Genomic DNA, 27,844 nt, shown 5'->3' with positions numbered 1-27,844 from the left:
TCCCAGGATCCATCTCATGAACCTCCACTGGTCTCTCTCCAATGTTAGCAATTATTTTATTAGATAAGGGGCCCAAAACTGCTCTCAATATTTCAACCGTGGTCTGACCAATACTTTATAAAGCCTCAGCATCACATCCTTGCTTTTATGTTATGTTGAAATGGCAATGGCAAGTCGAAATGAAGTGAACCAGGAAATCCCACTTTTTGTGAACGGAGTGAAGATATTCAACAAAGTCCTTCAATCTTGGCCATGCCTCACAGATGTAGAGGAGGCGACACCAGGAAGTTCTGGATAGTGTAGATGACACTGAAAGATTTGCAGGTGAAGTGTCACCTCATTTGGAAGCACTTTTGGGGCCCTGAATGGTAGTGAGGTGTAGAGACAGGTGTAAGTGGCAGGAGAGAGATCATTGGGGAGGGACAAATGGACATGGGAATGGAATGAAACAAGACAATGAAACTACAGTAGCACATAGCAAGGTCATAACACATAACAAACTAGATGATGTGTTGCAATGATGTGGGTAAAAAGGTTAACCACTGGCTCCAAGGCAACTGGGAGAAATTTCCGATGTAGATAACGCTGGTCTGGTACTGTCATGGTAAATTACCCACCACCAGTCTTTTGCAGGCACACAGGGCTCTTGGCTTATTACTCACATTGGAAAATACAGATAATTTATCATAACGCTGCCTGGACTAGATAGCCCAAGTTAGAGGGAGAGGTTGGCCACACAGGATTGTATTTCCCTGGTGTGCAGGAGAATGTGAGGTGGCCTCAGAAGTGTATAAAATTATGAGGAGGCATGGATAAGGTAGATAACCTCAGTCTTTTCCCCCAGGATTGGGGGTTCCAAAATCAGAAGGCACAGATCACAAGACAAGACTTGAAAGAGACCGGAGAGGAAGCTTCTTTACTCAGATGGCAGTGAGTACCTGGAATGAGCTGCCAGAAGTGGCTGAAGGGGAGTACAATTGCAATGTTTAAGAGCCATTTTGATAGTTACATGGAGGAGAGGGACTTGGAGGGTTATGGGTCGAATGAGGGTAATTGGGTATAGCAGGGAGGATGCTGTGATCAGCATGGACCAGTTGGGCCAAAAAGCCTGTTGCCATGCTGTATATGAATACAAGACAATTCCTAATACAATCATTAACACAAGAGATTCTGCAGATACTGGAAATCCAGAGCAACATGCACAAAAAGCTGGAACTCAGCAGGCTGAGCATCATCTTGGAAGGGAATAAACAGTTAACATATCAGTCCCAGACCCTTCATTAGGACTCATGAAGGGTCACAGCCCAAAATGTCAAATGTTTATTCTTTCCATTGATACTGTCTGACCTGCTAAGTTCCTCCAGTATCTTGTGTATGCTGCTCTTAATACGATCACTTCATTTAAATAGTCTCATCATTCACAACTAATACCAAATTATTAGTGTCAAACTTTTAGTGCTTATTCAAATCAAGGGATGCATCAAACACTAAGTGGCCTAAAAATTATTCAGAACAGACTTCAATTTTTTCTTAAATTCATTTCAGAAGATGCTGTTGACTAAAGCAGCATCTCTATCCATCTCTGCTTCTTGAATCGCGTCACTTGATTGGTCATTTCCGAGGACAGACAACAACACTTCAAGTCTAAAGCCAAGACCAGACTGAATTAAGATAGCAAATTTCCTTCCTTGAAAGACATTTATAGAAAGGACCAGATTTAATGACAATCTGGTAATTTCAAGGTCACTTTAACTGAAACCAGATTTTTATCCTAAATGTATTTAATAATTTAAATTGAAATCTGTCAGACGTCATATTGGAAATCAAAATCATATCTCTAGATCAATAATCTACATATCTAGGTACTAATCCAGTAATCTAACAAGGTTACTAAAGCCCTACAATAGCTGATCGAACCAACAAATCAATCTCTGCCGCCTCTGGCCTAAAACCCATCTGAAAAACTTAGACCATAAGACATAGGAGCAGAATTAGGCCATTCAGCCCACTGAGTCTGGTCTGCCATTCCACCATGGTGGATTTATTATTCCTCTCATTTCTTGTTAAAGAACTGCAGCACTGGAAACTATTTCAAGTTGCTGATTTCTTGTACAGCTCAGATTAAAACTTCTCAATCCCTCAGGTAGCTCATATCATGTATACCTCACCAATCTGTTTAACCTGTAACCCATTCAGTTATCTAGCAATCTAGATTGAGGAAATTCAAGCAATCATATTCTTCAAGTTAGATCTCCCAGTCAGGTATATGTTTCAGTTAGTAAGCTACCTCAAACATTGCCAATTCAGCCTTGACACAGAGTGAAATGCTCCTACACACTCAAAAAATTCTGTTGATAAAATCAAAGCTATCTTCAGCACTGTACAAGAATCTGAATTAAGAAGTGTCACAATGGCACCGGTGAACCACTTTTAAATATATCACTAAATATACCTCTTTTGAATTACTCTAACTGCATTCTGCAGTACATAATTTCCCTCGAAGCAATGTACTTTTAAATCAACTTAACGATCTACAGGTTTCAAGATTGTCTGAAGGTTTTGGCGGACCAGACAGGTACTGCACCTTTACGTGGACGGAGGTTCATTGTCAAGGCCAGAAGAGAGACAGAGAAGGAAGCTTAAAACCAGGCTGAAACAAGAGAGATGAGGCCTTCTGTATGCATCTTGTTAACAAATATGCAGTTGATGGAGTACAAAATCGAGGACCTGAGGGCAAGATTGCTGTATCAGAGGGAAATGAGAGATTGCTATGTCCTACATCTGAGCGAAACAGCCATCTCCCAACACGCCAGATACAATGGTCAAACTGAAGGCTTCTCAATTTACTGAATGGACTGAACTATTGACTTGGATAAGGCAAAAGGTGTTTCATAAGAACTCTTGGTGGTGCTCAGATGTAGTGCTTTTGTCAAACTCATGTTCCCCCAACAAAGTCAAATGTCAGCCTTTCTATTTACCTAGGGAGTTCTCCTCCATAATCCTAACTGCAGTTTACATATCACCAGCAGCCAACTATAATCAAGCACTTGAGCTACTGTATGATGCCATCTCCAAACAAAAAATAGTCCGTTCTGTTGCATTTCAAATCATAGTGGGAGACTTCAACCAGGCTTGTTCGAAGAAATCCCTTCCCAATTACCATCAGCATACATCTTGGAGCAACAGCGGTTCCAACACACTAAATCATTGTTATACTAAGATAAGGAATGCCTACCATTTCATGCCTAGACTGCATTTTGGTAAATCTGATCACTTGGCTGTCCTTCTCCTACCTACGGACGGACACAGGCAACAGAGCAAAGCTCCAGAGATGAGGACAACAAAGAGGTGGTTGCAGGAGACGAAGGAGCGGCTACGGGATTGCTTTGAGTCAGTGGACTGGGCCGTGTTCAAAGGCTCCTCTGTGGATCTGAATGAATACATTATGTCTGTAATGGACTTCATTTCGACAGTTGTTGATAAGCATGTAGCTACAATATCAGTCTTCCCCAAACAAAAGCCCTGGATGAACTATGAGACCCTTAATCTGCTGAGAGCCAGATCAAAGGCATTCAAGTCTGATAACCAAGGAGGTTACAAGTGGTCCAAGTACATCCGTGAAAAGCCACTTCACATGCAAAGTGGCAACTCTGGGCTAGAATCAATGAAGGATGCTGAGCAACTGTGGCAGGGCTTGAATACTATCACACATAAAAAGTTAAATTGAGCGATATAGGCAACAACAGGGCTTTGCTTCTAGTTGAGCTCAATGCCTTCTACGCTCGCTTTGACTGTCAAAACGTGGAGGAACCATCACGAACTCCCACATCCCCCAATAATAGATTCCAGTTTCTGAGCAGATGTGCAAGCAGCCTTCAGGAGGGTGAACCCACGAAAAGCATTCAGCCCAGACGGGATACTTGGCCAAGTACGAAAGACTTGTACTGATCAACTGGCTGGAGTGGTCACTGAGACCTTCAACCTCTCGCTTCAGCAGTCTGAAGTACCCATCTGCTTCAAACAGGCTTCAATCATACCAGTGCCCAAGAAAAGATTAGTGGCTTGCCTCAATGATTATCACCCAGCTGCACTCACATCCACAGTGATAAAGTGTTTTGAGAGGCTGGTGATGAAACATATCAACTCCTACCTGAGAAGAGACCTAGATCCACTGAAATTTGCCTTTTAGAGGAACAGGTCCATAGCAGATGCCATCTCATTGCCTCCCCACTCAATGGTGGAACATCTGGACAGCAAAGATGCATACATCAGGATGCTCTTTGTCAACAACAGCTCAGCATTCAATACCATCATCCCCATCAGTAAACTCCAAGACCTTGGCTTCCATACGTCCTTGTGCAATTGGATCCTTGATTTTCTCACTTGTAGACCCCAGTCAGTTTGGATTAGCAACAACATCTCCTCCACAATCTGCATCAGCACAGGTGCACCATAAGGTAGTGTGCTTTAGCCCCTGCTCTACTCGCTTTACACTGAGAACTGTGTGGCACAGCTCCAGTGATATATTCAAGTTTGTTGATACCCCTGTCATCAGCCAAATCAAAGATGGTGATGAATCAGCATATAGGAGGGAGATTGAAAATCTTACTGAGTGGTGCCATTACAATAATCTCTCACTAATGTCAGCAAGATCAAGGAGCTGAGGTACATGAGCCAGTCCTCATCGGAGAATAAGAGGTAGAGAGGTTCAGCAACTTGAAATTCCTCGGTGTTGTTATTTCGGAAGACCGGCCCTGGGCCCAGAACACAAGTGCAATTATGAAGATTGTACAGGAGCTCTGCGACTTCCTTAGTTGTTTGCAGAGATTTGGCATGACGTCTAAAACTTTGACAAACTTCTATAGACATGTAGTGGGGAGTATATTGATTGGCTGCATCACAACCTGGCATGGAAAAACCAATGCCTTTGAATGGAAAATCCTACAAAAACTGCCCAGTCCGTCACAGGTAAAGCCCTCCCAAATATTAAGTACACCTACATAAAATGCTGTCACAGGAAAGCCGCATCCATCATAACTTCACTCGCCCTATCATTGAAATGTTCCCACAACCAATGGACTCACTTTCAAGGACTCTTCATCTCATGTTCTCAATATTTTTTGCTTATTTATTATTTCCTTTTGCAATTGCAGTTTGTTGTCTGCACTCTGGTTGAATGCCCAAGTTGGGCAGTCTTTCATTGATTCTGTTATGGTTGATCATTCTATAGATTTATTGAATAAGCCCACAAGAAAATGAATCTCAGGACTTTATATGGTGACCTATCAAGTCAAGTCAAGTCAACTTTTACTGTCATTTCGACCATAACTGCTAGTACAGTACATAGTAAAAATGAGGCAACGTTTTTCAGGACCATGGTGTTACATGACACAGTACAAAAACTAGACTTAACTACATAATAAAAAAAGAGAAAGCTACACTAGACTACAGACTACATTGGACTGCAAAAAGTGCACAAAAACAGTGCAGGCATTACAATAAATAATAAACAGGACAATAGGGCAAGGTGTCAGTCCAGGCTTCGGGTATTGAGGAGTCTGATAGCTTGGGGGAAGAAACTGTGACATAGTCTGGTTGTGAGAGCCCGAATGCTTCGGAGCCTTTTCCCAGACGGCAAGAGGGAGAAGAGATTGTATGAGGGGTGCATGGGGTCCTTCATAATGCTGTTTCCTTTGTGGATGCAGCGTGTAGCATACATGTCCGTGATGGCGGGAAGAGAGACCCCGATGATCTTCTCAGCTGACCTCACTATCCACTGCAGGGTCTTGTGATCCAAGATGGTGCAATTTCCGAACCAGGCAATGATGCAGCCGCTCAGGATGCTCTCAATACAACCTCTGTAGAATGTGATGAGGATGGAGGGTGGGAAATGGACTTTCCTCAGCCTTCGCAAAAGTAGAGACCCTGCTGGGCTTTCTTTGCTATGGAGCTGGTGTTGAGGGACCAGGTGAGATTCTCCGTCTTAATATATAAGGATGTCAAATATGTACTTTGATTATAAATTTACTTCAAACTTTAAAGAGCAGTGCTCAAAATAATAACTTTTCTATTAAAGCAGCTCAGTAGAAGCAGGTACAGCTTGGAAAAATTAAAATAGTTTGGAAATAACTGCCCAATAAACTATGATACCACAAGGCCAGGATTGTTATCATACTATACCCCCTTCCCTAACACCCCAAAACTGGTTAAAACCCCTGAGAGAAATGACAGAAAGAACCTACAATCAGTATAATGAAGAGGCCGGATCACAGGGCATCATTAATACGACACTCATCCTTCCACACCTGGAAGTTAGAACACAAGGCAGATTTAGAGAATAACCTGAACTGCCCAAGGTAACTCAGAATATATTCCCACTATCACCTTGTGTTCCTCCAAATCAACTGTACAAACAGAAAGAACAGAAAAGCTCTCAGCCCAAAAGGCCAGTGCCAGATGAAAGATCTAGTCCATTAGCCCTGTCCTCCTCCTGCCAGCTGTCCAGCATCCCTCTTTCCAACTCACAAATGAGAGCAACTTAACTGCCCTCCAACATTGCACAATGAGCCATCGTATGTAGAGGTCAATTAGGAACACTAAGCACTGGCATCCACAGCCTATATCAGAACAGATTAAAGATTTGCTCTTTAAAATGTTCCTTTTGAACCTGATTCCACATCCCTTTCATGCCATGCATTCCAGATTATAATAAATTCATGCATACAATTTTCCTCTTTTTCACCTACACCTCTGCTTCATTTGCCAACTCACTCTGATTATTGACACTAACTAAAAATAGTTGTTTCTTTGCTCCTTAAAACTTAAAATCCCTCTCCTGATATCTATTTAACCACAGAGAACAACAACAAAGATGGATGGTCAAGGGCAGGAGAGTTTACGACTAGATGGCACAGATTTAAGATGGGTGGGGAAAGATATGAAGGAGGTCTTAGGGACAAGATTCTCCCACTTGGGGTGGTGACCACAAGACATAGGAGCAGAGTTGGACTGTTCTGCCCCTCAAGTCTACTCTGCCATTCCATCATGGCTTTCCCTCTCAACCCCATTCTCCTGCCTTCTCCCTATAACCTTTGATGCTCTTGCCAATCAGGAACTTATCAACCTCCACTTTAAATATATCCAATGACTTGACCTCCACAGCCACCTGTGGCAATGAATTCCACAGATTCACCACCTCTGACTAAAGAAACTCCGTATCAACTCTGCTCTAGGGGATGTTTCTCTACTGAGACAGCACCCTCTGGGCCCAGACACCCCAACAACAGGAAACATCCTCTCCACATCCACTCGATATAGGTTTTCAATATTCAATGAGAATCTTCTTCATTCTTCTAAACTCCAATAAGTACAGGTCCAGAGCTATCAAACAGTCCTCAAACATTAATCCTTTCATTGACAGGATTATTCTTGTGAACCCTCCTCAATGCCAGCACATCTTTTCTTAGATAAGGCCCAAAACTTCCAAGTGCAATCTGACCAATCCCTCAGAAAGCCTCAGCAGAACTTCCTTGCTTTTATAATCTAGTCCTCTTGGAATGAACGGTAACATTGCATTTGCCTTCCACACCACTCATTGTGAGAGGGAAGGGCCAAGCGTGTGGAACAGGAACCACAAGAAGGGCAAGAGGTATTGGGAGGGGCTGCAAATGGTGCATGATGCCAAAAAAAATGTGATGAGTGAATGAAAGGTGGGGGGGGGGCTTTGGGACATGGGGAAGGGAAGAGGAAATTATGGGTATACAGATAGAGCTGCCGGGGAGGTGTGAGAGGTGGGTACAATTACAACATTTTCACAGGTGGATGGATCAGAAAACTTCAGACCAGGGTTCCCAACTATTTTTATGCCATGGACCAATATCATTAAACAAGGGGTGAGTGAACCCCAGGTTTAGAGGAATATGAATCAAATACAGATAAATGAGACCAGCTCAAGAAAGCACCTTGGTTGTCATATGGACAAATTGAGCTAAAGGATCTGTGCACAGCACTGGTTCCCCAGTTCACATCCCTGAAATTGCTCTCCTGAGCTTGCAAGGGTTTAAAACCAACAAAAGAAAGTTTATGTCCCATAATTCCAATTCTAGATTTTTTTTTTAAGATCACTTAAGAAATTTTGACATCTGGTCTGCTGAGCTTCAGTCATAGAGCACTAGAAACAGAAACTGGCCCTTTGGCCCATCTCTCTGGTGAATTATTATTCTGCCTGCCTCTAAAGTCTCCAAATGTTCTCTAAATGTTGTAATTGTACCCACCTCTGTCACCTCCTCTAAGATCTCTTTCCATATACCCACCATTCTCTGTGTGGGAAAATCTTGTCCCCAGATCTCCCACAAAACTCTCCTCCCACCTTAAACCTGTGCCCTCAAGTCTAAAATTCTCCTACACTTGGTAACGTCTGTGACATCCATTCTTGTTTCCCAACTTGCTCTTCCAAATGCTCCTGCCTGAACTGGTCTTCATTATTTTACAAGGCCTTGTTCATTAATGTTGACGTCACCAACTGTCAGAGAGTTGACAAAGTATCACTTACAAAATTATTGAACACTGTCTGGGCACACAAAACCCTCCCCCTCAGAATGGACCAGTGCCTAAATTAGGATGCTGAGGACACCACCCTCTTGAGTTTACAGAAATATATTCCTGTTGCCCACAGGATTTACTGTGCTCCTTAATCCCAATTCCAAAGGCTATTTGAGAAAGAATCTTCAAATTCCTCACATTTCTTCACTCCATAATGTACGTTAATTCAAACCTTGGCAAGGAAAAAATTGTAAAGCAACTAAAAAGGAGAACATGAGGCAACAGAAGACAAAGAATTGGCACAATGAAGACTCATCACAAGAGGAAGATGACAAGGGGGTGGAGCAAGCATCAGTGTATGGTAGTGGGCAAGATGATGGGAGGGGTAAGAAAGAAAGAGACTATAAGACAAAAGAGCAGAATTAGGCCATTTGGCCCATCAAGTCTACTCTGCTATTTCTTCACGGCTGATTTACTATCCCTGTCAATCCCATTCTTCTGCCTTCTCTCTGTAACTTTCGACATCCTGATTAATCAAGAACCCATCAACTTCCAAGTTTATCACATGACTTGGCTTCCACAGCCATCTGTAGCAATGAATTCACCATCCTCTTGCAAAGAGGGAGGGGCTAGAAAGGAAAAGGAGGGGACCTGAAACATGATGCCACCAGAGAGGAGTGTGATGAGTCGGTGAAAGGGGGTAATGGGGATGCCAAGTGCAGGGGCATTCAGGGGAAGGCAAAGGACTGAGGTAGTGGGCAACAGAGGACTGGAATGGGCTGATATTGAGAGCCAAGAATGAGAGCAGGTTATGTGGTGAGTTGACAGGGAGGGGTCTGGGGGCCACAGGCATCACAGCTAGTGGGTATTAGTTGCAAATCCAAGCATGTGCTGGGATTGCAGGAACAACACAGAACAGCAGTGGGAAAAGGCCAGAGTTCAGGGTAGGGGTAACAGGAAGGGGGGTGACTGTGGATGAAGGATATAGCGGAGAAGGAAAGCAGGGTTACCAGACAATAAGCATCATTTGCAGAAATGAGGGGACCAGGTCAACAGAGATGAGAATAGAGGTGACAGGGACTAGAGTGAAGTCAATACGAGATGGATAACATGGGCAGGTAGGGGGCAAAGGTAATGGAATTAGAGAAGCTGAGCATAATAGGAACAATGGACAATGGAGTGATAGGCTACAGAGTAGGTGGTGACCTGGGTTGGGAATGAGGGTGTTGGGGGAGCTGGTTTAGAGACCAATGCGTAACGGATTCGAGCTGGTCAGACCAATGAGTTCATGCAAACCACACAGTCTACCTAGAAAAGCCTAACTTCTTTCATGTAGTCATAAAGAAGCTCCACAACAACCCCTGTCTCTGATGGTCTCCAAAGATGCACTGAGCCAACTGGAAGGGTCAGGTTTGGGGGCATGCAAGGTGGAAGGAAGAACTAGGAGGTGGGCGAGTGGGGAGGGAAGCACTGAGGGGGTGGATCATGTGAGAAGAGGGTGAGGGATTTGGGGAGATGGTGACACGGGATTGGTGGTGAGGGGGGGATGTGGTGGGGGCACAGGGGCGATGGTATTACAGGATGGGGGTCGGGGAAGGTGGTGTGGGGGGAGGGGATGTTCCCGGCCTGGGGTCCAGCCCGCTCCATCCCCGCGCTCCCTCAGGTAGGCTGCACACTTGGTGAAGGTGGGGGAGAAAGAGGCAACGGGTAGCAGCAAGTGGGTGGGATTAAAAAGTTACCACAAGTACTTACCTAAAATGGCCCCTGCCGCGGCCAAAACACAAACAGCTTTTATTTGGGAACTTTACTGCCGACGGTGCTCACACAGGCTCCAGCGCAACCCAACCTGCTAGCGGAAGCCCGCCCCCGCGAACTCACCGCCCGCCCACCAACGGCAGTGGCCGGGCTTATTGGCTACGCTGCCCGCCCTTCACCGCGCCGACGACGCCGATTGGCGGGCGCGCACCGTCCGTCAGAGCGGCGTGGCAGCGCTTCCCGTTGGCGGCGGGCGGCGCGCGGCGGGCGCGCGGGGGGCGGGGGCGGGGCCTGGCTCCGCTGCATGTTCCATTGTGCATTTGCATTAGCGCCGGCCGCAGCAGGTACGGCTTGTGAGTGCAGACAAAGGCAGCCTCCACCTGCACACCCCTCGGTAACACAGTCCAGCTGCAGCCGATCCCTCCTTTTCTCGCTGCCACATTGCTTCAGATCCACCAATCCCGTCCGCTGCACAGCAGCACTCCACAGAAAGCAAAAAAACACATTGCGATCCACGTCCTGCTCATGTTTCATTTCCCGGATGTAAAAAATGTCCTGCATTTTGTTGAAGGGTTGCGAAGAAAGCTCCGGGAAGTTTAAACTCCTGTGGCTGCAGTTGCAGAGACGGCGCTTGGGCTTTCCATTCGAGGTTCAGAATTCAGTGCAGTCGCTGCTCTGTGAACTGTCCCTACAGTCCCAGGCGACAACTTCAGACACTGGGACATCTTACTGGGTCGAAAATTCATCCTTAAGTACAGAAACAAAGACACGATTTTCACTCACATTGCCTTACAAATAGAAAGGATACGTCACAGATCTAATATCATACACTGTAATAACCAGAAGAAAACTTTCCCTCGGCTATGTTTAACTTGTTTTGGTTTGGTTTTTCAGTCAAGATTCTGGGGTTCCTTGTCAAACTGAGTTGAGGTAGCATAAGAACAGGAATAGGCCAACACCACCATGGCTGATGTGCTTTTTGCAGATACTCACAGAAATGGTGAGGGGGAGGGGAGTCTCGTCACTTGCTAATAGAGATTGCAGACTCAGATCATCACGGGCACATCCCTCACCATCCAGGACACCTCAAGAAGGCAGCACCCATCATAAACACAAGAGAATCTGCAGATGCTGGAAATCCAGAGCAACACAGCCAAAATGCTGGAGGACCTCAGCAGGTCAGACAGCCTCGATGGAAATGAACGATCAGCCGATGTTTCGGCCTAAGACACTTCATTAAGGATCCTCATCATCAGGACATGCCCTCTCCTCATTCCAACCATTAGGGAGGAAGAACAGGAGTCTGAAGACACTCAATGATTTAGGAACAGCTTCTTCCCCCCCTACCATCAGATGTCTCAATGGACAGTAACACATCCTCACTATTCCTTTTGTCTACACTATTTATTTATTTTGAAACTTACAGTACTTTTATGTCTTGCATTGCTGCCACAAAGCAACAAATTTCATGACTGTAAGATTTAGGAACAGAATTGGACCATTTGGCACATCGAGTCTACTCCACCATTTCATCAGGGCTAATCCAATTTCCCTCTCAGCCTCAATCTCCTGCCTTCTCCCCGTATCCCTTCATGCTCTGACCAATCAAGAATCTATCAATCTCTGTCTTAAATATTTGTAAAGACTTGACCTCCGCAGCTGCCTGCAGCAACAAATTCCACAGATTCTTCACTCTCTGCCTAAAGAAATTCCTCCTCATCTGCATTCTAAAAGGACACCCCTCTATTCTGAGGAAACATCCTCGCCACATTCACTCTGTCAAGGCCTTTCTCCAGACAGACATACTGTATTTGATGGTTTTGAACCATCAAATCATTTGATGGTTTTCAATGAGGTCACCCCCCCCCCATTCTTCTGAATTCCAGTAATACAGACCCAGAGCCATCAAACACTCTTCACATGACAAGCCATTCAATCTGGGAATCATTGTCGTGAACCTCCTCTGAACCCCCTCCAGTTTCAGCCCAAAACTGTTCACAATACTCCAAGTGAGGACTCACCAGTACTTTATAAAGTCACATCATTACGCCCTTGCTTTTATATTCTTTTATGCTCCATGACATACATGAGCAAGTACAACCTAATTTCAGAATCAGGTTTATTATCACAAACATGTGTCTTGAAATCTGTTAACCGAGCAGCAGCAGCAGTTCAATGCATTACATGATATAGAAATCTATCAATTACAGTATATGTTTATTGGAGATTTAAATGCCCCATGAATACTAACTATGTATTTCTTTTTAGACACTATTTTTTAATTTACAGCAATTTTGATATCTTACACCATACGACTGCTGCAAAGCAACAAGTTTTACAATGCATGTCAGTACTAATAAACCTGATTCTGATTTCAGTATCTGGATGCCCCAATAGTTCGTTTCTTTCTGCCATACTACCTTCTGCTGAAATCTGCTTGGTTTTGGAGGCCGCCACTGGCCAGGGTAAACGTTCAATCCAGCAGTCCATATACGCAAGCCAGGGCAGTACTATACTGAGAGCAAGCTGTTGCCCATGCAGCAAGCTCCCGTCTCTACGGGGTTGGAGATGAATGCCAAGGAACAGCAGAAACCAATACAGCAGCATCCTCAACGTAGGACAGTCTTAGGGAGTCCCTGGAGCTTTCCTCGGGGTTTACTCCCGAGGCCTTCCCCATGAGTGAGTGCAGCCGCAAGACAGCAGAGGACTGAGATCAGAGTCTTCCTTCTCTGAGATGTCCCTCCCCCCCCCCAGTCCCTGCCAGTACATGGTCCATATTCCCCCCCAATCCCTGCCAGTACATGGTCCATATTCACCCCAATCTGTGCCTGTACATGGTCCATATTCCCCCTCAATCCCTGCCGTTACATGGTCCATATTCCCCCCCAATCTGTGCCTGTACATGGTCCATATTCCCCCTCAATCCCTGCTTGTACATGGTCCATATCCCCCCAATCCCTGCCTGTACATAGTCCATATCCCCCCAATCCCTTCCTGTACATGGTCCATATTCCCCCCCCCCCCCAATCCCTGCTTGTACATGGTCCATATTCCCCCTCAATCCCTGCTTGTACATGGTCCATATCCCCCCAATCCCTGCCTGTACATAGTCCATATCCCCCCCCCCAATCCCTGCCGGTACATGGTCCATATCCCCCCCCAAATCCCTGCCGGTACATGGTCCATATCCCCCCCCCCAATCCCTGCCGGTACATGGTCCATATTACCCCCCAATCTGTGCCTGTACATGGTCCATATTCCCCCTCAATCCCTGCCGGTACATGGTCCATATTCCCCCCCAATCTGTGTCTGTACATGGTCCATGTCCCCCCAATCCCTGCCTGTACATGGTCCATATCCCCCCCAATCCCTGCCTGTACATGGTCCATAGATCCCCCCCAATCCCTGCTTGTTCATGGTCCACAGTCACCACAATCCCTGCCTGTACATGGTCCATATCCTCCCAATCCCTGCCTGTACATGGTCCATATCCTCCCCCAATCCCTGCCTGTACATGGTCCATATCCCCCCCCCAATCCCTGCCTGTACATGGTCCATATCCCCCACAATCCCTGCCTGTACATGGTCCATATCCTCCCAATCCCTGCCTGTACATGGTCCATATCCCCCACTCCCAATCCCCGCCTGTACATGGTCCATATCCCCCCAATCCCTGCCTGTACATGGTCCATATTCCCCCCCCCCAATCCCTGTCTGTACATGGTCCATGTCCCCCACTCCCAATCCCTGCCTGTACATGGTCCATATCCCCCAGACTCAATCCCTGCCTGTACATGGTCCATATCCCCCCCCCAATCCCTGCCTGTACATGGTCCATATCCCCCCAATGCCTGCCTGTACATGGTCCATATTACCCCCCAATCCCAGTCTGTACATGGTCCATATCCCCCCAGTCCCTGCCTGTACATGGTCCATATTCCCCCCCAATCCCTGCCTTTACATGGTCCATATCCCCCACTCCCAATCCCTGCCTGTACATAGTTCACAGTCGCCACAATCCCTGCCTGTACATGGTCCATATTCCACCCCAATGCCTGCCTGTAAATGGTCCATATCCCCCCCCAATCCCTGCCTGTACATGGTCCATATTCCCCCCCAATCCCTTCCTGTACATTGTCCATATTAACCCCCCAATCCCTGTCTGTACATGGTCCATATTACCCCCCAATCCCTGTCTGTACATGGCACATATTACCCCCCAGTCCCTGCCTGTACATGGTCCATATTCCCCACCAATCCCTGCCTTTACATGGTCCATATCCCCCACTCCCAATCCCTGCCTGTACATAGTTCACAGTCGCCACAATCCCTGCCTGTACATGGTCCATATTCCACCCCAATGCCTGCCTGTAAATGGTCCATATCCCCCCCCAATCCCTGCCTGTACATGGTCCATATTCCCCCCCAATCCCTTCCTGTACATTGTCCATATTAACCCCCCAATCCCTGACTGTACATGGTCCATATTACACCCTAGTCCCTGCCTGTACATGGTCCATATTCCCCCCCAATCCCTTCCTGTACATTGTCCATATTAACCCCCCATTCCCTGCCTGTACATGGTCCATATCACCCCCCAATCCCTGCCTGTATATGGTCCACAGTCGCCACAATCCCTTCCTGTACATTGTCCATATTAACCCCCCAATCCCTGACTGTACATTGTCCATATTAACCCCCCATTCCCTGCCTGTACATGGTCCATATATCCCCCCCAATCCCTGCTAGTTCATGGTCCACAGTCGCCACAATCCCTGCCTGTACATGGTCCATATCCTCCCAATCCCTGCCTGTACATGGTCCATATCCTCCCCCAATCCCTGCCTGTACATGGTCCATATCCCCCCCCCAATCCCTGCCTGTACATGGTCCATATCCCCCACAATCCCTGCCTGTACATGGTCCATATCCTCCCAATCCCTGCCTGTACATGGTCCATATCCCCCACTCCCAATCCCCGCCTGTACATGGTCCATATCCCCCCAATCCCTGCCTGTACATGGTCCATATTCCCCCCCCCCCAATCCCTGTCTGTACATGGTCCATGTCCCCCACTCCCAATCCCTGCCTGTACATGGTCCATATCCCCCAGACTCAATCCCTGCCTGTACATGGTCCATATCCCCCCAGTCCCTGCCTGTACATGGTCCATATTCCCCCCGCCAATCCCTGCCTGTACATGGTCCATATTCCCCCCCCCCAATCCCTGCCTGTACATGGTCCATATCCCCCCAATGCCTGCCTGTACATGGTCCATATTACCCCCCAATCCCAGTCTGTACATGGTCCATATCCCCCCAGTCCCTGCCTGTACATGGTCCATATTCCCCCCCAATCCCTGCCTTTACATTGTCCATATCCCCCACTCCCAATCCCTGCCTGTACATAGTTCACAGTCGCCACAATCCCTGCCTGTACATGGTCCATATTCCACCCCAATGCCTGCCTGTAAATGGTCCATATCCCCCCCCCAATCCCTGCCTGTACATGGTCCATATTCCCCCCCAATCCCTTCCTGTACATTGTCCATATTAACCCCCCAATCCCTGTCTGTACATGGTCCATATTACCCCCCAATCCCTGTCTGTACATGGCACATATTACCCCCCAGTCCCTGCCTGTACATGGTCCATATTCCCCCCCAATCCCTGCCTTTACATGGTCCATATCCCCCACTCCCAATCCCTGCCTGTACATAGTTCACAGTCGCCACAATCCCTGCCTGTACATGGTCCATATTCCACCCCAATGCCTGCCTGTAAATGGTCCATATCCCCCCCCCAATCCCTGCCTGTACATGGTCCATATTCTCCCCCAATCCCTGACTGTACATGGTCCATATTACATCCTAGTCCCTGCCTTTACATGGTCCATATTCCCCCCCAATCCCTTCCTGTATATTGTCCATATTAACCCCCCATTCCCTGCCTGTACATGGTCCATATCACCCCCCAATCCCTGCCTGTATATGGTCCACAGTCGCCACAAACCCTGCCTGTATATGGTCCATATCCCCCCAATCCCTGCCTGTACATCTGTACATGGTACATATCCCCACTCCCAATCCCTGCCTGTACATGGTCCATATTCCCCCCCAATCTGTGCCTGTACATGTTCCATATTCCCCCTCAATCCCTGCTTGTACATGGTCCATATCCCCACAATCCCTGCCTGTACATAGTCCATATCCCACCAATCCCTGCCTGTACATGGTCCACAGTCACCACAATCCCTGCCTGTACATGGTCCATATTCCCCCCCAATCCCTGCCTGTACATGGTCCATATTTTCCCTCCAATCCCTGCCTGTACATGATCCATATCCCCCCCAAACTCTGCCTGTACATGGGCCATATTCCCCCCAATCCCTGCCTGTACATGGTCCATATCCCCCCCAATCCCTGCCTGTACATGGTCCATATCCCCCCCCCAATCCCTGCCTGTACATGGTCCATATTCCCCCCCTCAATCCCTGCCTGTACATGGTCCATATCCCCCCAATCCCTGCCTGTACATGGTCCATATCCCCCCCAATCCCTGCCTGTACATGGTCCATATTCCCCCCCCCCAATCCCTGCCTGTACATGGTCCATATCCCCCCAATCCCTGCCTGAACATGGTCCATATTACCCCCCAATCCCAGTCTGTATATGGTCCATATCCCCCCAATCCCTGTCTGTACATGGTCCATATTACCCCCCAATCTCTGACTGTACATGGTCCATATTACCCCCTAGTCCCTGCCTGTACATGGTCCATATTCCCCCCCATTCCCTGCCTGTACATGGTCCATATATCCCCCCCAATCCCTGCTTGTTCATGGTCCACAGTCGCCACAATCCCTGCCTGTACATGGTCTATATCCTCCCAATCCCTGCCTGTACATGGTCCATATCCTCCCCCAATCCCTGCCAGTACATGGTCCATATTCCCCCCCAATCTGTGCCTGTACATGGTCCATATTCCCCCTCAATCCCTGCCGGTACATGGTCCATATTCCCCCCCAATCTGTGCCTGTACATGGTCCATATTCCCCCTCAATCCCTGCCTGTACATAGTCCATATCCCCCCAATCCCTTCCTGTACATGGTCCATATTCCCCCCCCCCCAATCCCTGCTTGTACATGGTCCATATTCCCCCTCAATCCCTGCTTGTACATGGTCCATATCCCCCCAATCCCTGCCTGTACATAGTCCATATCCCCCCCCCCAATCCCTGCCGGTACATGGTCCATATCCCCCCCCCAATCCCTGCCGGTACAAGGTCCATATCCCCCCCCAATCCCTGCCGGTACATGGTCCATATTCCCCCCCAATCTGTGCCTGTACATGGTCCATATTCCCCCTCAATCCCTACCGGTACATGGTCCATATTCCCCCCCAATCTGTGTCTGTACATGGTCCATGTCCCCCCAATCCCTGCCTGTACATGGTTCATATCCCCCCCAATCCCTGCCTGTACATGGTCCATATATCCCCCCCAATCCCTGCTTGTTCATGGTCCACAGTCGCCACAATCCCTGCCTGTACATGGTCCATATCCTCCCAATCCCTGCCTGTACATGGTCCATATCCTCCCCCAATCCCTGCCTGTACATGGTCCATATCCCCCCCCTAATCCCTGCCTGTACATGGTCCATAACCCCCACAATCCCTGCCTGTACATGGTCCATATCCTCCCAATCCCTGCCTGTACATGGTCCATATTCCCCCCCCCCAATCCCTGTCTGTACATGGTCCATGTCCCCCACTCCCAATCCCTGCCTGTACATGGTCCATATCCCCCAGACTCAATCCCTGCCTGTACATGGTCCATATTCCCCCCCCAATCCCTGCCTGTACATGGTCCATATCCCCCCAATGCCTGCCTGTACATGGTCCATATTACCCCCCAATCCCAGTCTGTACATAGTCCATATCCCCCCAGTCCCTGCCTGTAGATGGTCCATATTCCCCCCCAATCCCTGCCTTTACATGGTCCATATCCCCCACTCCCAATCCCTGCCTGTACATAGTTCACAGTCGCCACAATCCCTGCCTGTACATGGTCCATATTCCACCCCAATGCCTGCCTGTAAATGGTCCATATCCCCCCCCAATCCCTGCATGTACATGGTCCATATTCCCCCCCAATCCCTTCCTGTACATTGTCCATATTAAACCCCCAATCCCTGTCTGTACATGGTCCATATTACCCCCCAATCCCTGTCTGTACATGGCACATATTACCCCCCAGTCCCTGCCTGTACATGGTCCATATTCCCCCCCAATCCCTGCCTTTACATGGTCCATATCCCCACTCCCAATCCCTGCCTGTACATAGTTCACAGTCGCCACAATCCCTGCCTGTACATGGTCCATATTCCACCCCAATGCCTGCCTGTAAATGGTCCATATCCCCCCACAATCCCTGCCTGTACATGGTCCATATTCCCCCCCCCAATCCCTTCCTGTACATTGTCCATATTAACCCCCCCAATCCCTGACTGTACATGGTCCATATTACACCCTAGTCCCTGCCTGTACATGGTCCATATTCCCCCCCAATCCCTTCCTGTACATTGTCCATATTAACCCCCCATTCCCTGCCTGTACATGGTCCATATCACCCCCCAATCCCTGCCTGTATATGGTCCACAGTCGCCACAATCCCTTCCTGTACATTGTCCATATTAACCCCCCAATCCCTGACTGTACATGGTCCATATTACACCCTAGTCCCTGCCTGTACATGGTCCATATTCCCCCCCAATCCCTTCCTGTACATTGTCCATATTAACCCCCCATTCCCTGCCTGTACATGGTCCATATATCCCCCCCAATCCCTGCTTGTTCATGGTCCACAGTCGCCACAATCCCTGCCTGTACATGGTCCATATCCTCCCAATCCCTGCCTGTACATGGTCCATATCCTCCCCCAATCCCTGCCTGTACATGGTCCATATCCCCCCCCCCAATCCCTGCCTGTACATGGTCCATATCCCCCACAATCCCTGCCTGTACATGGTCCATATCCTCCCAATCCCTGCCTGTACATGGTCCATGTCCCCCACTCCCAATCCCTGCCTGTACATGGTCCATATCCCCCAGACTCAATCGCTGCCTGTACATGGTCCATATCCCCCCAATCCCTGCCTGTACATGGTCCATATTCCCCCCGCCAATCCCTGCCTGTACATGGTCCATATTCCCCCCCCCCAATCCCTGCCTGTACATGGTCCATATCCCCCCAATCCCTGCCTGTACATGGTCCATATTACCCCCCAATCCCAGTCTGTACATGGTCCATATCCCCCCAGTCCCTGCCTGTACATGGTCCATATTCCCCCCCAATCCCTGCCTTTACATGGTCCATATCCCCCACTCCCAATCCCTGCCTGTACATAGTTCACAGTCGCCACAATCCCTGCCTGTACATGGTCCATATTCCACCCCAATGCCTGCCTGTAAATGGTCCATATCCACCCCCCCAATCCCTGCCTGTACATGGTCCATATTCCCCCCCAATCCCTTCCTGTACATTGTCCATATTAACCCCCCAATCCCTGTCTGTACATGGTCCATATTACCCCCCAATCCCTGTCTGTACATGGCACATATTACCCCCCAGTCCCTGCCTGTACATGGTCCATATTCCCCCCCAATCCCTGCCTTTACATGGTCCATATCCCCCACTCCCAATCCCTGCCTGTACATAGTTCACAGTCGCCACAATCCCTGCCTGTACATGGTCCATATTCCACCCCAATGCCTGCCTGTAAATGGTCCATATCCCCCCCCCAATCCCTGCCTGTACATGGTCCATATTCCCCCCCAATCCCTTCCTGTACATTGTCCATATTAACCCCCCAATCCCTGACTGTACATGGTCCATATTACACCCTAGTCCCTGCCTGTACATGGTCCATATAACCCCCCAATCCCTTCCTGTACATTGTCCATATTAACCCCCCCATTCCCTGCCTGTACATGGTCCATATCACCCCCCAATCCCTGCCTGTATATGGTCCACAGTCGCCTCAAACCCTGACTGTATATGGTCCATATCCCCCCAATCCCTGCCTGTACATGGTACATATCCCCACTCCCAATCCCTGCCTGTACATGGTCCATATTCCCCCTCAATCCCTGCTTGTACATGGTCCATATCCCCACAATCACTGCCTGTACATAGTCCATATCCCCCCAATCCCTGCTTGTACATGGTCCACAGTCGCCACAATCCCTCCCTGTACATGGTCCATATTCCCCCCCAATCCCTGCCTGTATATGGTCCATATCCCCACAATCCCTGCCTGTACATGGTCCATATCCCCCCAATCCCTGACTCTACATGGTCCATATCCCCCCCAATCCCTGCCTGTACATGGTCCATATTCCCCCCCCCAATCCCTGTCTGTACATGGTCCATGTCCCCCACTCACAATCCCTGACTATACATGGTCCATATCCCCCCAATCCCTGCCTGTACATGGTCCATATCCCCCCAATCCCTGCCTGTACATGGTCCACAGTCGCCACAATCCCTGCCTGTACATGGTCCATATCCTCCCAATCCCTGCCTGTATATGGTCCATATCCCCCACTCCCAATCCCTGCCTGTACATGGTCCATATCCCCCCAATCCCTGCCTGTACATGGTCCACAGTCGCCACAATCCCTGCCTGTACATGGTCCATATTCCCCCCCAATCCCTGCCTGTAAATGGTCCATATCCCCCCCCAATCCCTGCCTGTACATGGTCCATATTCCCCCCCACCAATCCCTGCCTGTACATGGTCCATATTCCCCCCCCAATCCCTGCCTGTACATGGTCCATATCCCCCCAATGCCTGCCTGTACATGGTCCATATTACCCCCCGATCCCAGTCTGTACATAGTCCATATCCCCCCAAACCCTGTCTGTACATGGTCCATATTACCCCCCAATCCCTGCCTTTACATGGTCCATATCCCCCACTCCCAATCCCTGCCTGTACATAGTTCACAGTCGCCACAATCCCTGCCTGTACATGGTCCATATTCCACCCCAATCCCTCCCTGTACATGGTCCATATCCCCCAAATGCTTGCCTGTAAATGGTCCATATACCCCCCAAATCCCTGCCTGTACATGGTCCATATCCCCCCCCAATCCCTGCCTGTACATGGTCCATATCCCCCCCAATCCCTGCCTGCACATGGTCCATATTCCCCCCCATTCCCTGCCTGTACATGGTCCATATCACCCCCCAATCCCTGCCTGTACATGGTCCATATCCCCCCCAATCCCTGCCTGCACATGGTCCATATCCCCCCAATCCCTGCCTGTACATGGTACATATCCCCACTCCCAATCCCTGCCTGTACATGGTCCATATTCCCACCCAATCTGTGCCTGTACATGTTCCATATTCCCCCTCAATCCCTGCTTGTACATGGTCCATATCCCCACAATCCCTGCTTGTAGATGGTCCATATCCCCACCCCCAATCCCTGCTTGTACATGGTCCACAGTCGCCACAATCCCTCCCTGTACATGGTCCATATCCTCCCAATCCCTGCCTGTACATGGTCCATATCCCCCACTCCCAATCCCTGCCTGTACATGGTCCATATCCCCCCCAATCCCTGCCTGTACATGGCCCATATCCCCCCAATCCCAGCTTGTACATAGTCCATATCCCCCCAGTCCCTGCCTGTAGATGGTCCATATTCCCCCCCAATCCCTGCCTTTACATGGTCCATATCCCCCACTCCCAATCCCTGCCTGTACATAGTTCACAGTCGCCACAATCCCTGCCTGTACATGGTCCATATTCCACCCCAATGCCTGCCTGTAAATGGTCCCTATCCCACCCCCAATCCCTGCCTGTACATGGTCCATATTCCCCCCCAATCCCTTCCTGTACATTGTCCATATTAACCCCCCAATCCTGTCTGTACATGGTCCATATTACCCCCCAATCCCTGTCTGTACATGGCACATATTACCCCCCAGTCCCTGCCTGTACATGGTCCATATTCCCCCCCAATCCCTGCCTTTACATGGTCCATATCCCCACTCCCAATCCCTGCCTGTACATAGTTCACAGTCGCCACAATCCCTGCCTGTACATGGTCCATATTCCACCCCAATGCCTGCCTGTAAATGGTCCATATCCCCCCACAATCCCTGCCTGTACATGGTCCATATTCCCCCCCCCCAATCCCTTCCTGTACATTGTCCATATTAACCCCCCAATCCCTGACTGTACATGGTCCATATTACACCCTAGTCCCTGCCTGTACATGGTCCATATTCCCCCCCAATCCCTTCCTGTACATTGTCCATATTAACCCCCCATTCCCTGCCTGTACATAGTCCATATCACCCCCCAATCCCTGCCTGTATATGGTCCACAGTCGCCACAATCCCTTCCTGTACATTGTCCATATTAACCCCCCAATCCCTGACTGTACATGGTCCATATTACACCCTAGTCCCTGCCTGTACATGGTCCATATTCCCCCCCAATCCCTTCCTGTACATTGTCCATATTAACCCCCCATTCCCTGCCTGTACATGGTCCATATATCCCCCCCAATCCCTGCTTGTTCATGGTCCACAGTCGCCACAATCCCTGCCTGTACATGGTCCATATCCTCCCAATCCCTGCCTGTACATGGTCCATATCCTCCCCCAATCCCTGCCTGTACATGGTCCATATCCCCCCCCCCCCCAATCCCTGCCTGTACATGGTCCATATCCCCCACAATCCCTGCCTGTACATGGTCCATATCCTCCCAATCCCTGCCTGTACATGGTCCATGTCCCCCACTCCCAATCCCTGCCTGTACATGGTCCATATCCCCAGACTCAATCCCTGCCTGTACATGGTCCATATCCCCCCAATCCCTGCCTGTACATGGTCCATATTCCCCCCGCCAATCCCTGCCTGTACATGGTCCATATTCCCCCCCCAATCCCTGCCTGTACATGGTCCATATCCCCCCAATGCCTGCCTGTACATGGTCCATATTACCCCCCAATCCTAGTCTGTACATGGTCCATATCCCCCCAGTCCCTGCCTGTACATGGTCCATATTCCCCCCCAATCCCTGCCTTTACATGGTCCATATCCCCCACTCCCAATCCCTGCCTGTACATAGTTCACAGTCGCCACAATACCTGCCTGTATATGGTCCATATTGCACCCCAATGCCTGCCTGTAAATGGTCCATATCCACCCCCCCAATCCCTGCCTGTACATGGTCCATATTCCCCCCCAATCCCTTCCAGTACATTGTCCATATTAACCCCCCAATCCCTGTCTGTACATGGTCCATATTACCCCCCAATCCCTGTCTGTACATGGCACATATTACCCCCCAGTCCCTGCCTGTACATGGTCCATATTCCCCCCCAATCCCTGCCTTTACATGGTCCATATCCCCCACTCCCAATCCCTGCCTGTACATAGTTCACAGTCGCCACAATCCCTGCCTGTACATGGTCCATATTCCACCCCAATGCCTGCCTGTAAATGGTCCATATCCCCCCCCCAATCCCTGCCTGTACATGGTCCATATTCCCCCCCAATCCCTTCCTGTACATTGTCCATATTAACCCCCCAATCCCTGACTGTACATGGTCCATATTACACCCTAGTCCCTGCCTGTACATGGTCCATATAACCCCCCAATCCCTTCCTGTACATTGTCCATATTAACCCACCATTCCCTGCCTGTACATGGTCCATATCACCCCCCAATCCCTGCCTGTATATGGTCCATATCCCCACAATCACTGCCTGTACATAGTCCATATCCCCACAATCACTGCCTGTACATAGTCCATATCCCCCCAATCCCTGCTTGTACATGGTCCACAGTCGCCACAATCCCTCCCTGTACATGGTCCATATTCCCCCCCAATCCCTGCCTGTATATGGTCCATATCCCCACAATCCCTGCCTGTACATGGTCCATATCCCCCCCAATCCCTGCCTGTACATGGTCCATATTTCCACCCCAATCCCTGCCTGTACATGGTCCATATCCCCCCCAAAACCTGCCTGTACATGGGCCATATTCCCCCCCAATCCCTGCCTGTACATGGTCCATATCCCCCCAATCCCTGCCTCTACATGGTCCATATCCCCCCCAATCCCTGCCTGTACATGGTCCATATTCCCCCCCCCCCAATCCCTGTCTGTACATGGTCCATGTCCCCCACTCACAATCCCTGACTATCATGGTCCATATCCCCCCAATCCCTGCCTGTACATGGTCCATATCCCCCCAATCCCTGCCTGTACATGGTCCACAGTCGCCACAATCCCTGCCTGTACATGGTCCATATCCTCCCAATCCCTGCCTGTATATGGTCCATATCCCCCACTCCCAATCCCTGCCTGTACATGGTCCATATCCCCCCAATCCCTGCCTGTACATGGTCCCACAGTTGCCACAATCCCTGCCTGTACATGGTCCATATTCCCCCCCAATCCCTGCCTGTAAATGGTCCATATCCCCCCCAATCCCTGCCTGTACATGGTCCATATTCCCCCCCACCAATCCCTGCCTGTACATGGTCCATATTCCCCCCCCAATCCCTGCCTGTACATGGTCCATATCCCCCCAATGCCTGCCTGTACATGGTCCATATTACCCCCCGATCCCAGTCTGTACATGGTCCATATCCCCCCAAACCCTGTCTGTACATGGTCCATATTACCCCCCAATCCCTGCCTTTACATGGTCCATATCCCCCACTCCCAATCCCTGCCTGTACATAGTTCACAGTCGCCACAATCCCTGCCTGTACATGGTCCATATTCCACCCCAATCCCTCCCTGTACATGGTCCATATCCCCCAAATGCTTGCCTGTAAATGGTCCATATACCCCCCAAATCCCTGCCTGTACATGGTCCATATCCCCCCCCAATCCCTGCCTGGACATGGTCCATATCCCCCCCAATCCCTGCCTGCACATGGTCCATATTCCCCCCCATTCCCTGCCTGTACATGGTCCATATCACCCCCCAATCCCTGCCTGTACATGGTCCATATCCCCCCCAATCCCTGCCTGCACATGGTCCATATTTCCCCCCCAATCCCTGTCTGTACATGGTCCATGTCCCCCACTCCCAATCCCTGCCTGTACATGGTCCATATCCCCCCCCAATCCCTGCCTGTACATGGTCCATATCCCCCCCCAATCCCTGCCTGTACATGGTCCATATCCCCCCCAATCCCTGCCTGCACATGGTCCATATCCCCCCAATCCCTGCCTGTACATGGTACATATCCCCACTCCCAATCCCTGCCTGTACATGGTCCATATTCCCACCCAATCTGTGCCTGTACATGTTCCATATTCCCCCTCAATCCCTGCTTGTACATGGTCCATATCCCCACAATCCCTGCCTGTACATGTTCCATATTCCCCCTCAATCCCCGCCTGTACATGGTCCATATCCCCACAATCCCTGCCTGTACATGGTCCATATCCCCCCCTCCAATCCCTGCCTGTACATGGTCCATATCCCCCCAATCCCTGCCTGTACATGGTCCATATTCCCCCCAATCTCTGCTTGTACATGGTCCATATCCCCCCCCCAATCCCTGCCTGTACATGGTCCATATTCCCCCCCAATCCCTGCCTGTACATGGTCCATATCCCCCACTCCCAATCCCTGCCTGTACATGGTCCATATCCCCCCCAATCCCTGCCTGTACATGGTCCATATTCCACCCCAATCCCTGCCTGTACATGGTCCATACCCCCCAATCCCTGCCTGTACATGGTCCATATCCCCACCAATCCCTGCCTGTACATGGTCCATATTTCCCCCCCAATCCCTGTCTGTACATGGTCCATGTCCCCCACTCCCAATCCCTGCCTGTAAATGGTCCATATCCCCCCCCCCCAATCCCTGCCTGTACATGGTCCATATCCTCCCCCAATCCCTGCCTGTACATGGTCCATATCCCCCCCCCCCCAATCCCTGCCTGTACATGGTCCATATCCCCCATAATCCCTGCCTGTACATGGTCCATATCCTCCCAATCCCTGCCTGTACATGGTCCATGTCCCCCACTCCCAATCCCTGCCTGTACATGGTCCATATCCCCCAGACTCAATCCCTGCCTGTACATGGTCCATATCCCCCCAATCCCTGCCTGTACATGGTCCATATTCCCCCCGCCAATCCCTGCCTGTACATGGTCCATATTCCCCCCCCAATCCCTGCCTGTACATGGTCCATATCCCCCCAATGCCTGCCTGTACATGGTCCATATTACCCCCCAATCCTAGTCTGTACATGGTCCATATCCCCCCAGTCCCTGCCTGTACATGGTCCATATTCCCCCCCAATCCCTGCCTTTACATGGTCCATATCCCCCACTCCCAATCCCTGCCTGTACATAGTTCACAGTCGCCACAATACCTGCCTGTACATGGTCCATATTGCACCCCAATGCCTGCCTGTAAATGGTCCATATCCACCCCCCCCAATCCCTGCCTGTACATGGTCCATATTCCCCCCCAATCCCTTCCTGTACATTGTCCATATTAACCCCCCAATCCCTGTCTGTACATGGTCCATATTACCCCCCAATCCCTGTCTGTACATGGCACATATTACCCCCCAGTCCCTGCCTGTACATGGTCCATATTCCCCCCCAATCCCTGCCTTTACATGGTCCATATCCCCCACTCCCAATCCCTGCCTGTACATAGTTCACAGTCGCCACAATCCCTGCCTGTACATGGTCCATATTCCACCCCAATGCCTGCCTGTAAATGGTCCATATCCCCCCCCCAATCCCTGCCTGTACATGGTCCATATTCCCCCCCAATCCCTTCCTGTACATTGTCCATATTAACCCCCCAATCCCTGACTGTACATGGTCCATATTACACCCTAGTCCCTGCCTGTACATGGTCCATATAACCCCCCAATCCCTTCCTGTACATTGTCCATATTAACCCACCATTCCCTGCCTGTACATGGTCCATATCACCCCCCAATCCCTGCCTGTATATGGTCCATATCCCCACAATCACTGCCTGTACATAGTCCATATCCCCACAATCACTGCCTGTACATAGTCCATATCCCCCCAATCCCTGCTTGTACATGGTCCACAGTCGCCACAATCCCTCCCTGTACATGGTCCATATTCCCCCCCAATCCCTGCCTGTATATGGTCCATATCCCCACAATCCCTGCCTGTACATGGTCCATATCCCCCCCCAATCCCTGCCTGTACATGGTCCATATTTCCACCCCAATCCCTGCCTGTACATGGTCCATATCCCCCCCAAAACCTGCCTGTACATGGGCCATATTCCCCCCCAATCCCTGCCTGTACATGGTCCATATCCCCCCAATCCCTGCCTCTACATGGTCCATATCCCCCCCAATCCCTGCCTGTACATGGTCCATATTCCCCCCCCCCCAATCCCTGTCTGTACATGGTCCATGTCCCCCCACTCACAATCCCTGACTATACATGGTCCATATCCCCCCAATCCCTGCCTGTACATGGTCCATATC

The 27,844-nt window shown here is 49.6% G+C and overlaps 1 protein-coding gene across 6 annotated transcripts in view; it reads right to left on the bottom strand.

Annotated features, from left to right (window-relative positions):
- The window catches only part of chd6 (chromodomain helicase DNA binding protein 6), a 338,589-nt gene extending 328,174 nt beyond the window's left edge, over positions 1-10,415 (bottom strand). For 4 of the 6 annotated variants that reach the window (XM_059981076.1, XM_059981077.1, XM_059981082.1 and 1 more), the window contains exon 1: positions 10,294-10,406. The gene's annotated coding sequence lies outside the window, so the exon portion shown is untranslated. Of the gene's footprint in view, positions 1-6,242; positions 6,306-10,293 lie in introns of all 6 variants that reach the window. The other 2 variants (XM_059981080.1, XM_059981079.1) reach the window with 2 other exon arrangements.
- Between the last annotated feature and the right edge of the window lie 17,429 nt (positions 10,416-27,844).

The sequence above is a fragment of the Hypanus sabinus genome, chromosome 9 (genome assembly GCF_030144855.1).
Source record: "Hypanus sabinus isolate sHypSab1 chromosome 9, sHypSab1.hap1, whole genome shotgun sequence".
Classification (NCBI taxonomy): Eukaryota; Metazoa; Chordata; class Chondrichthyes; order Myliobatiformes; family Dasyatidae; genus Hypanus; species Hypanus sabinus.
Note: the sequence above shows the minus strand (reverse complement) of the source record. Positions and strands in the feature narration are given on the sequence as shown.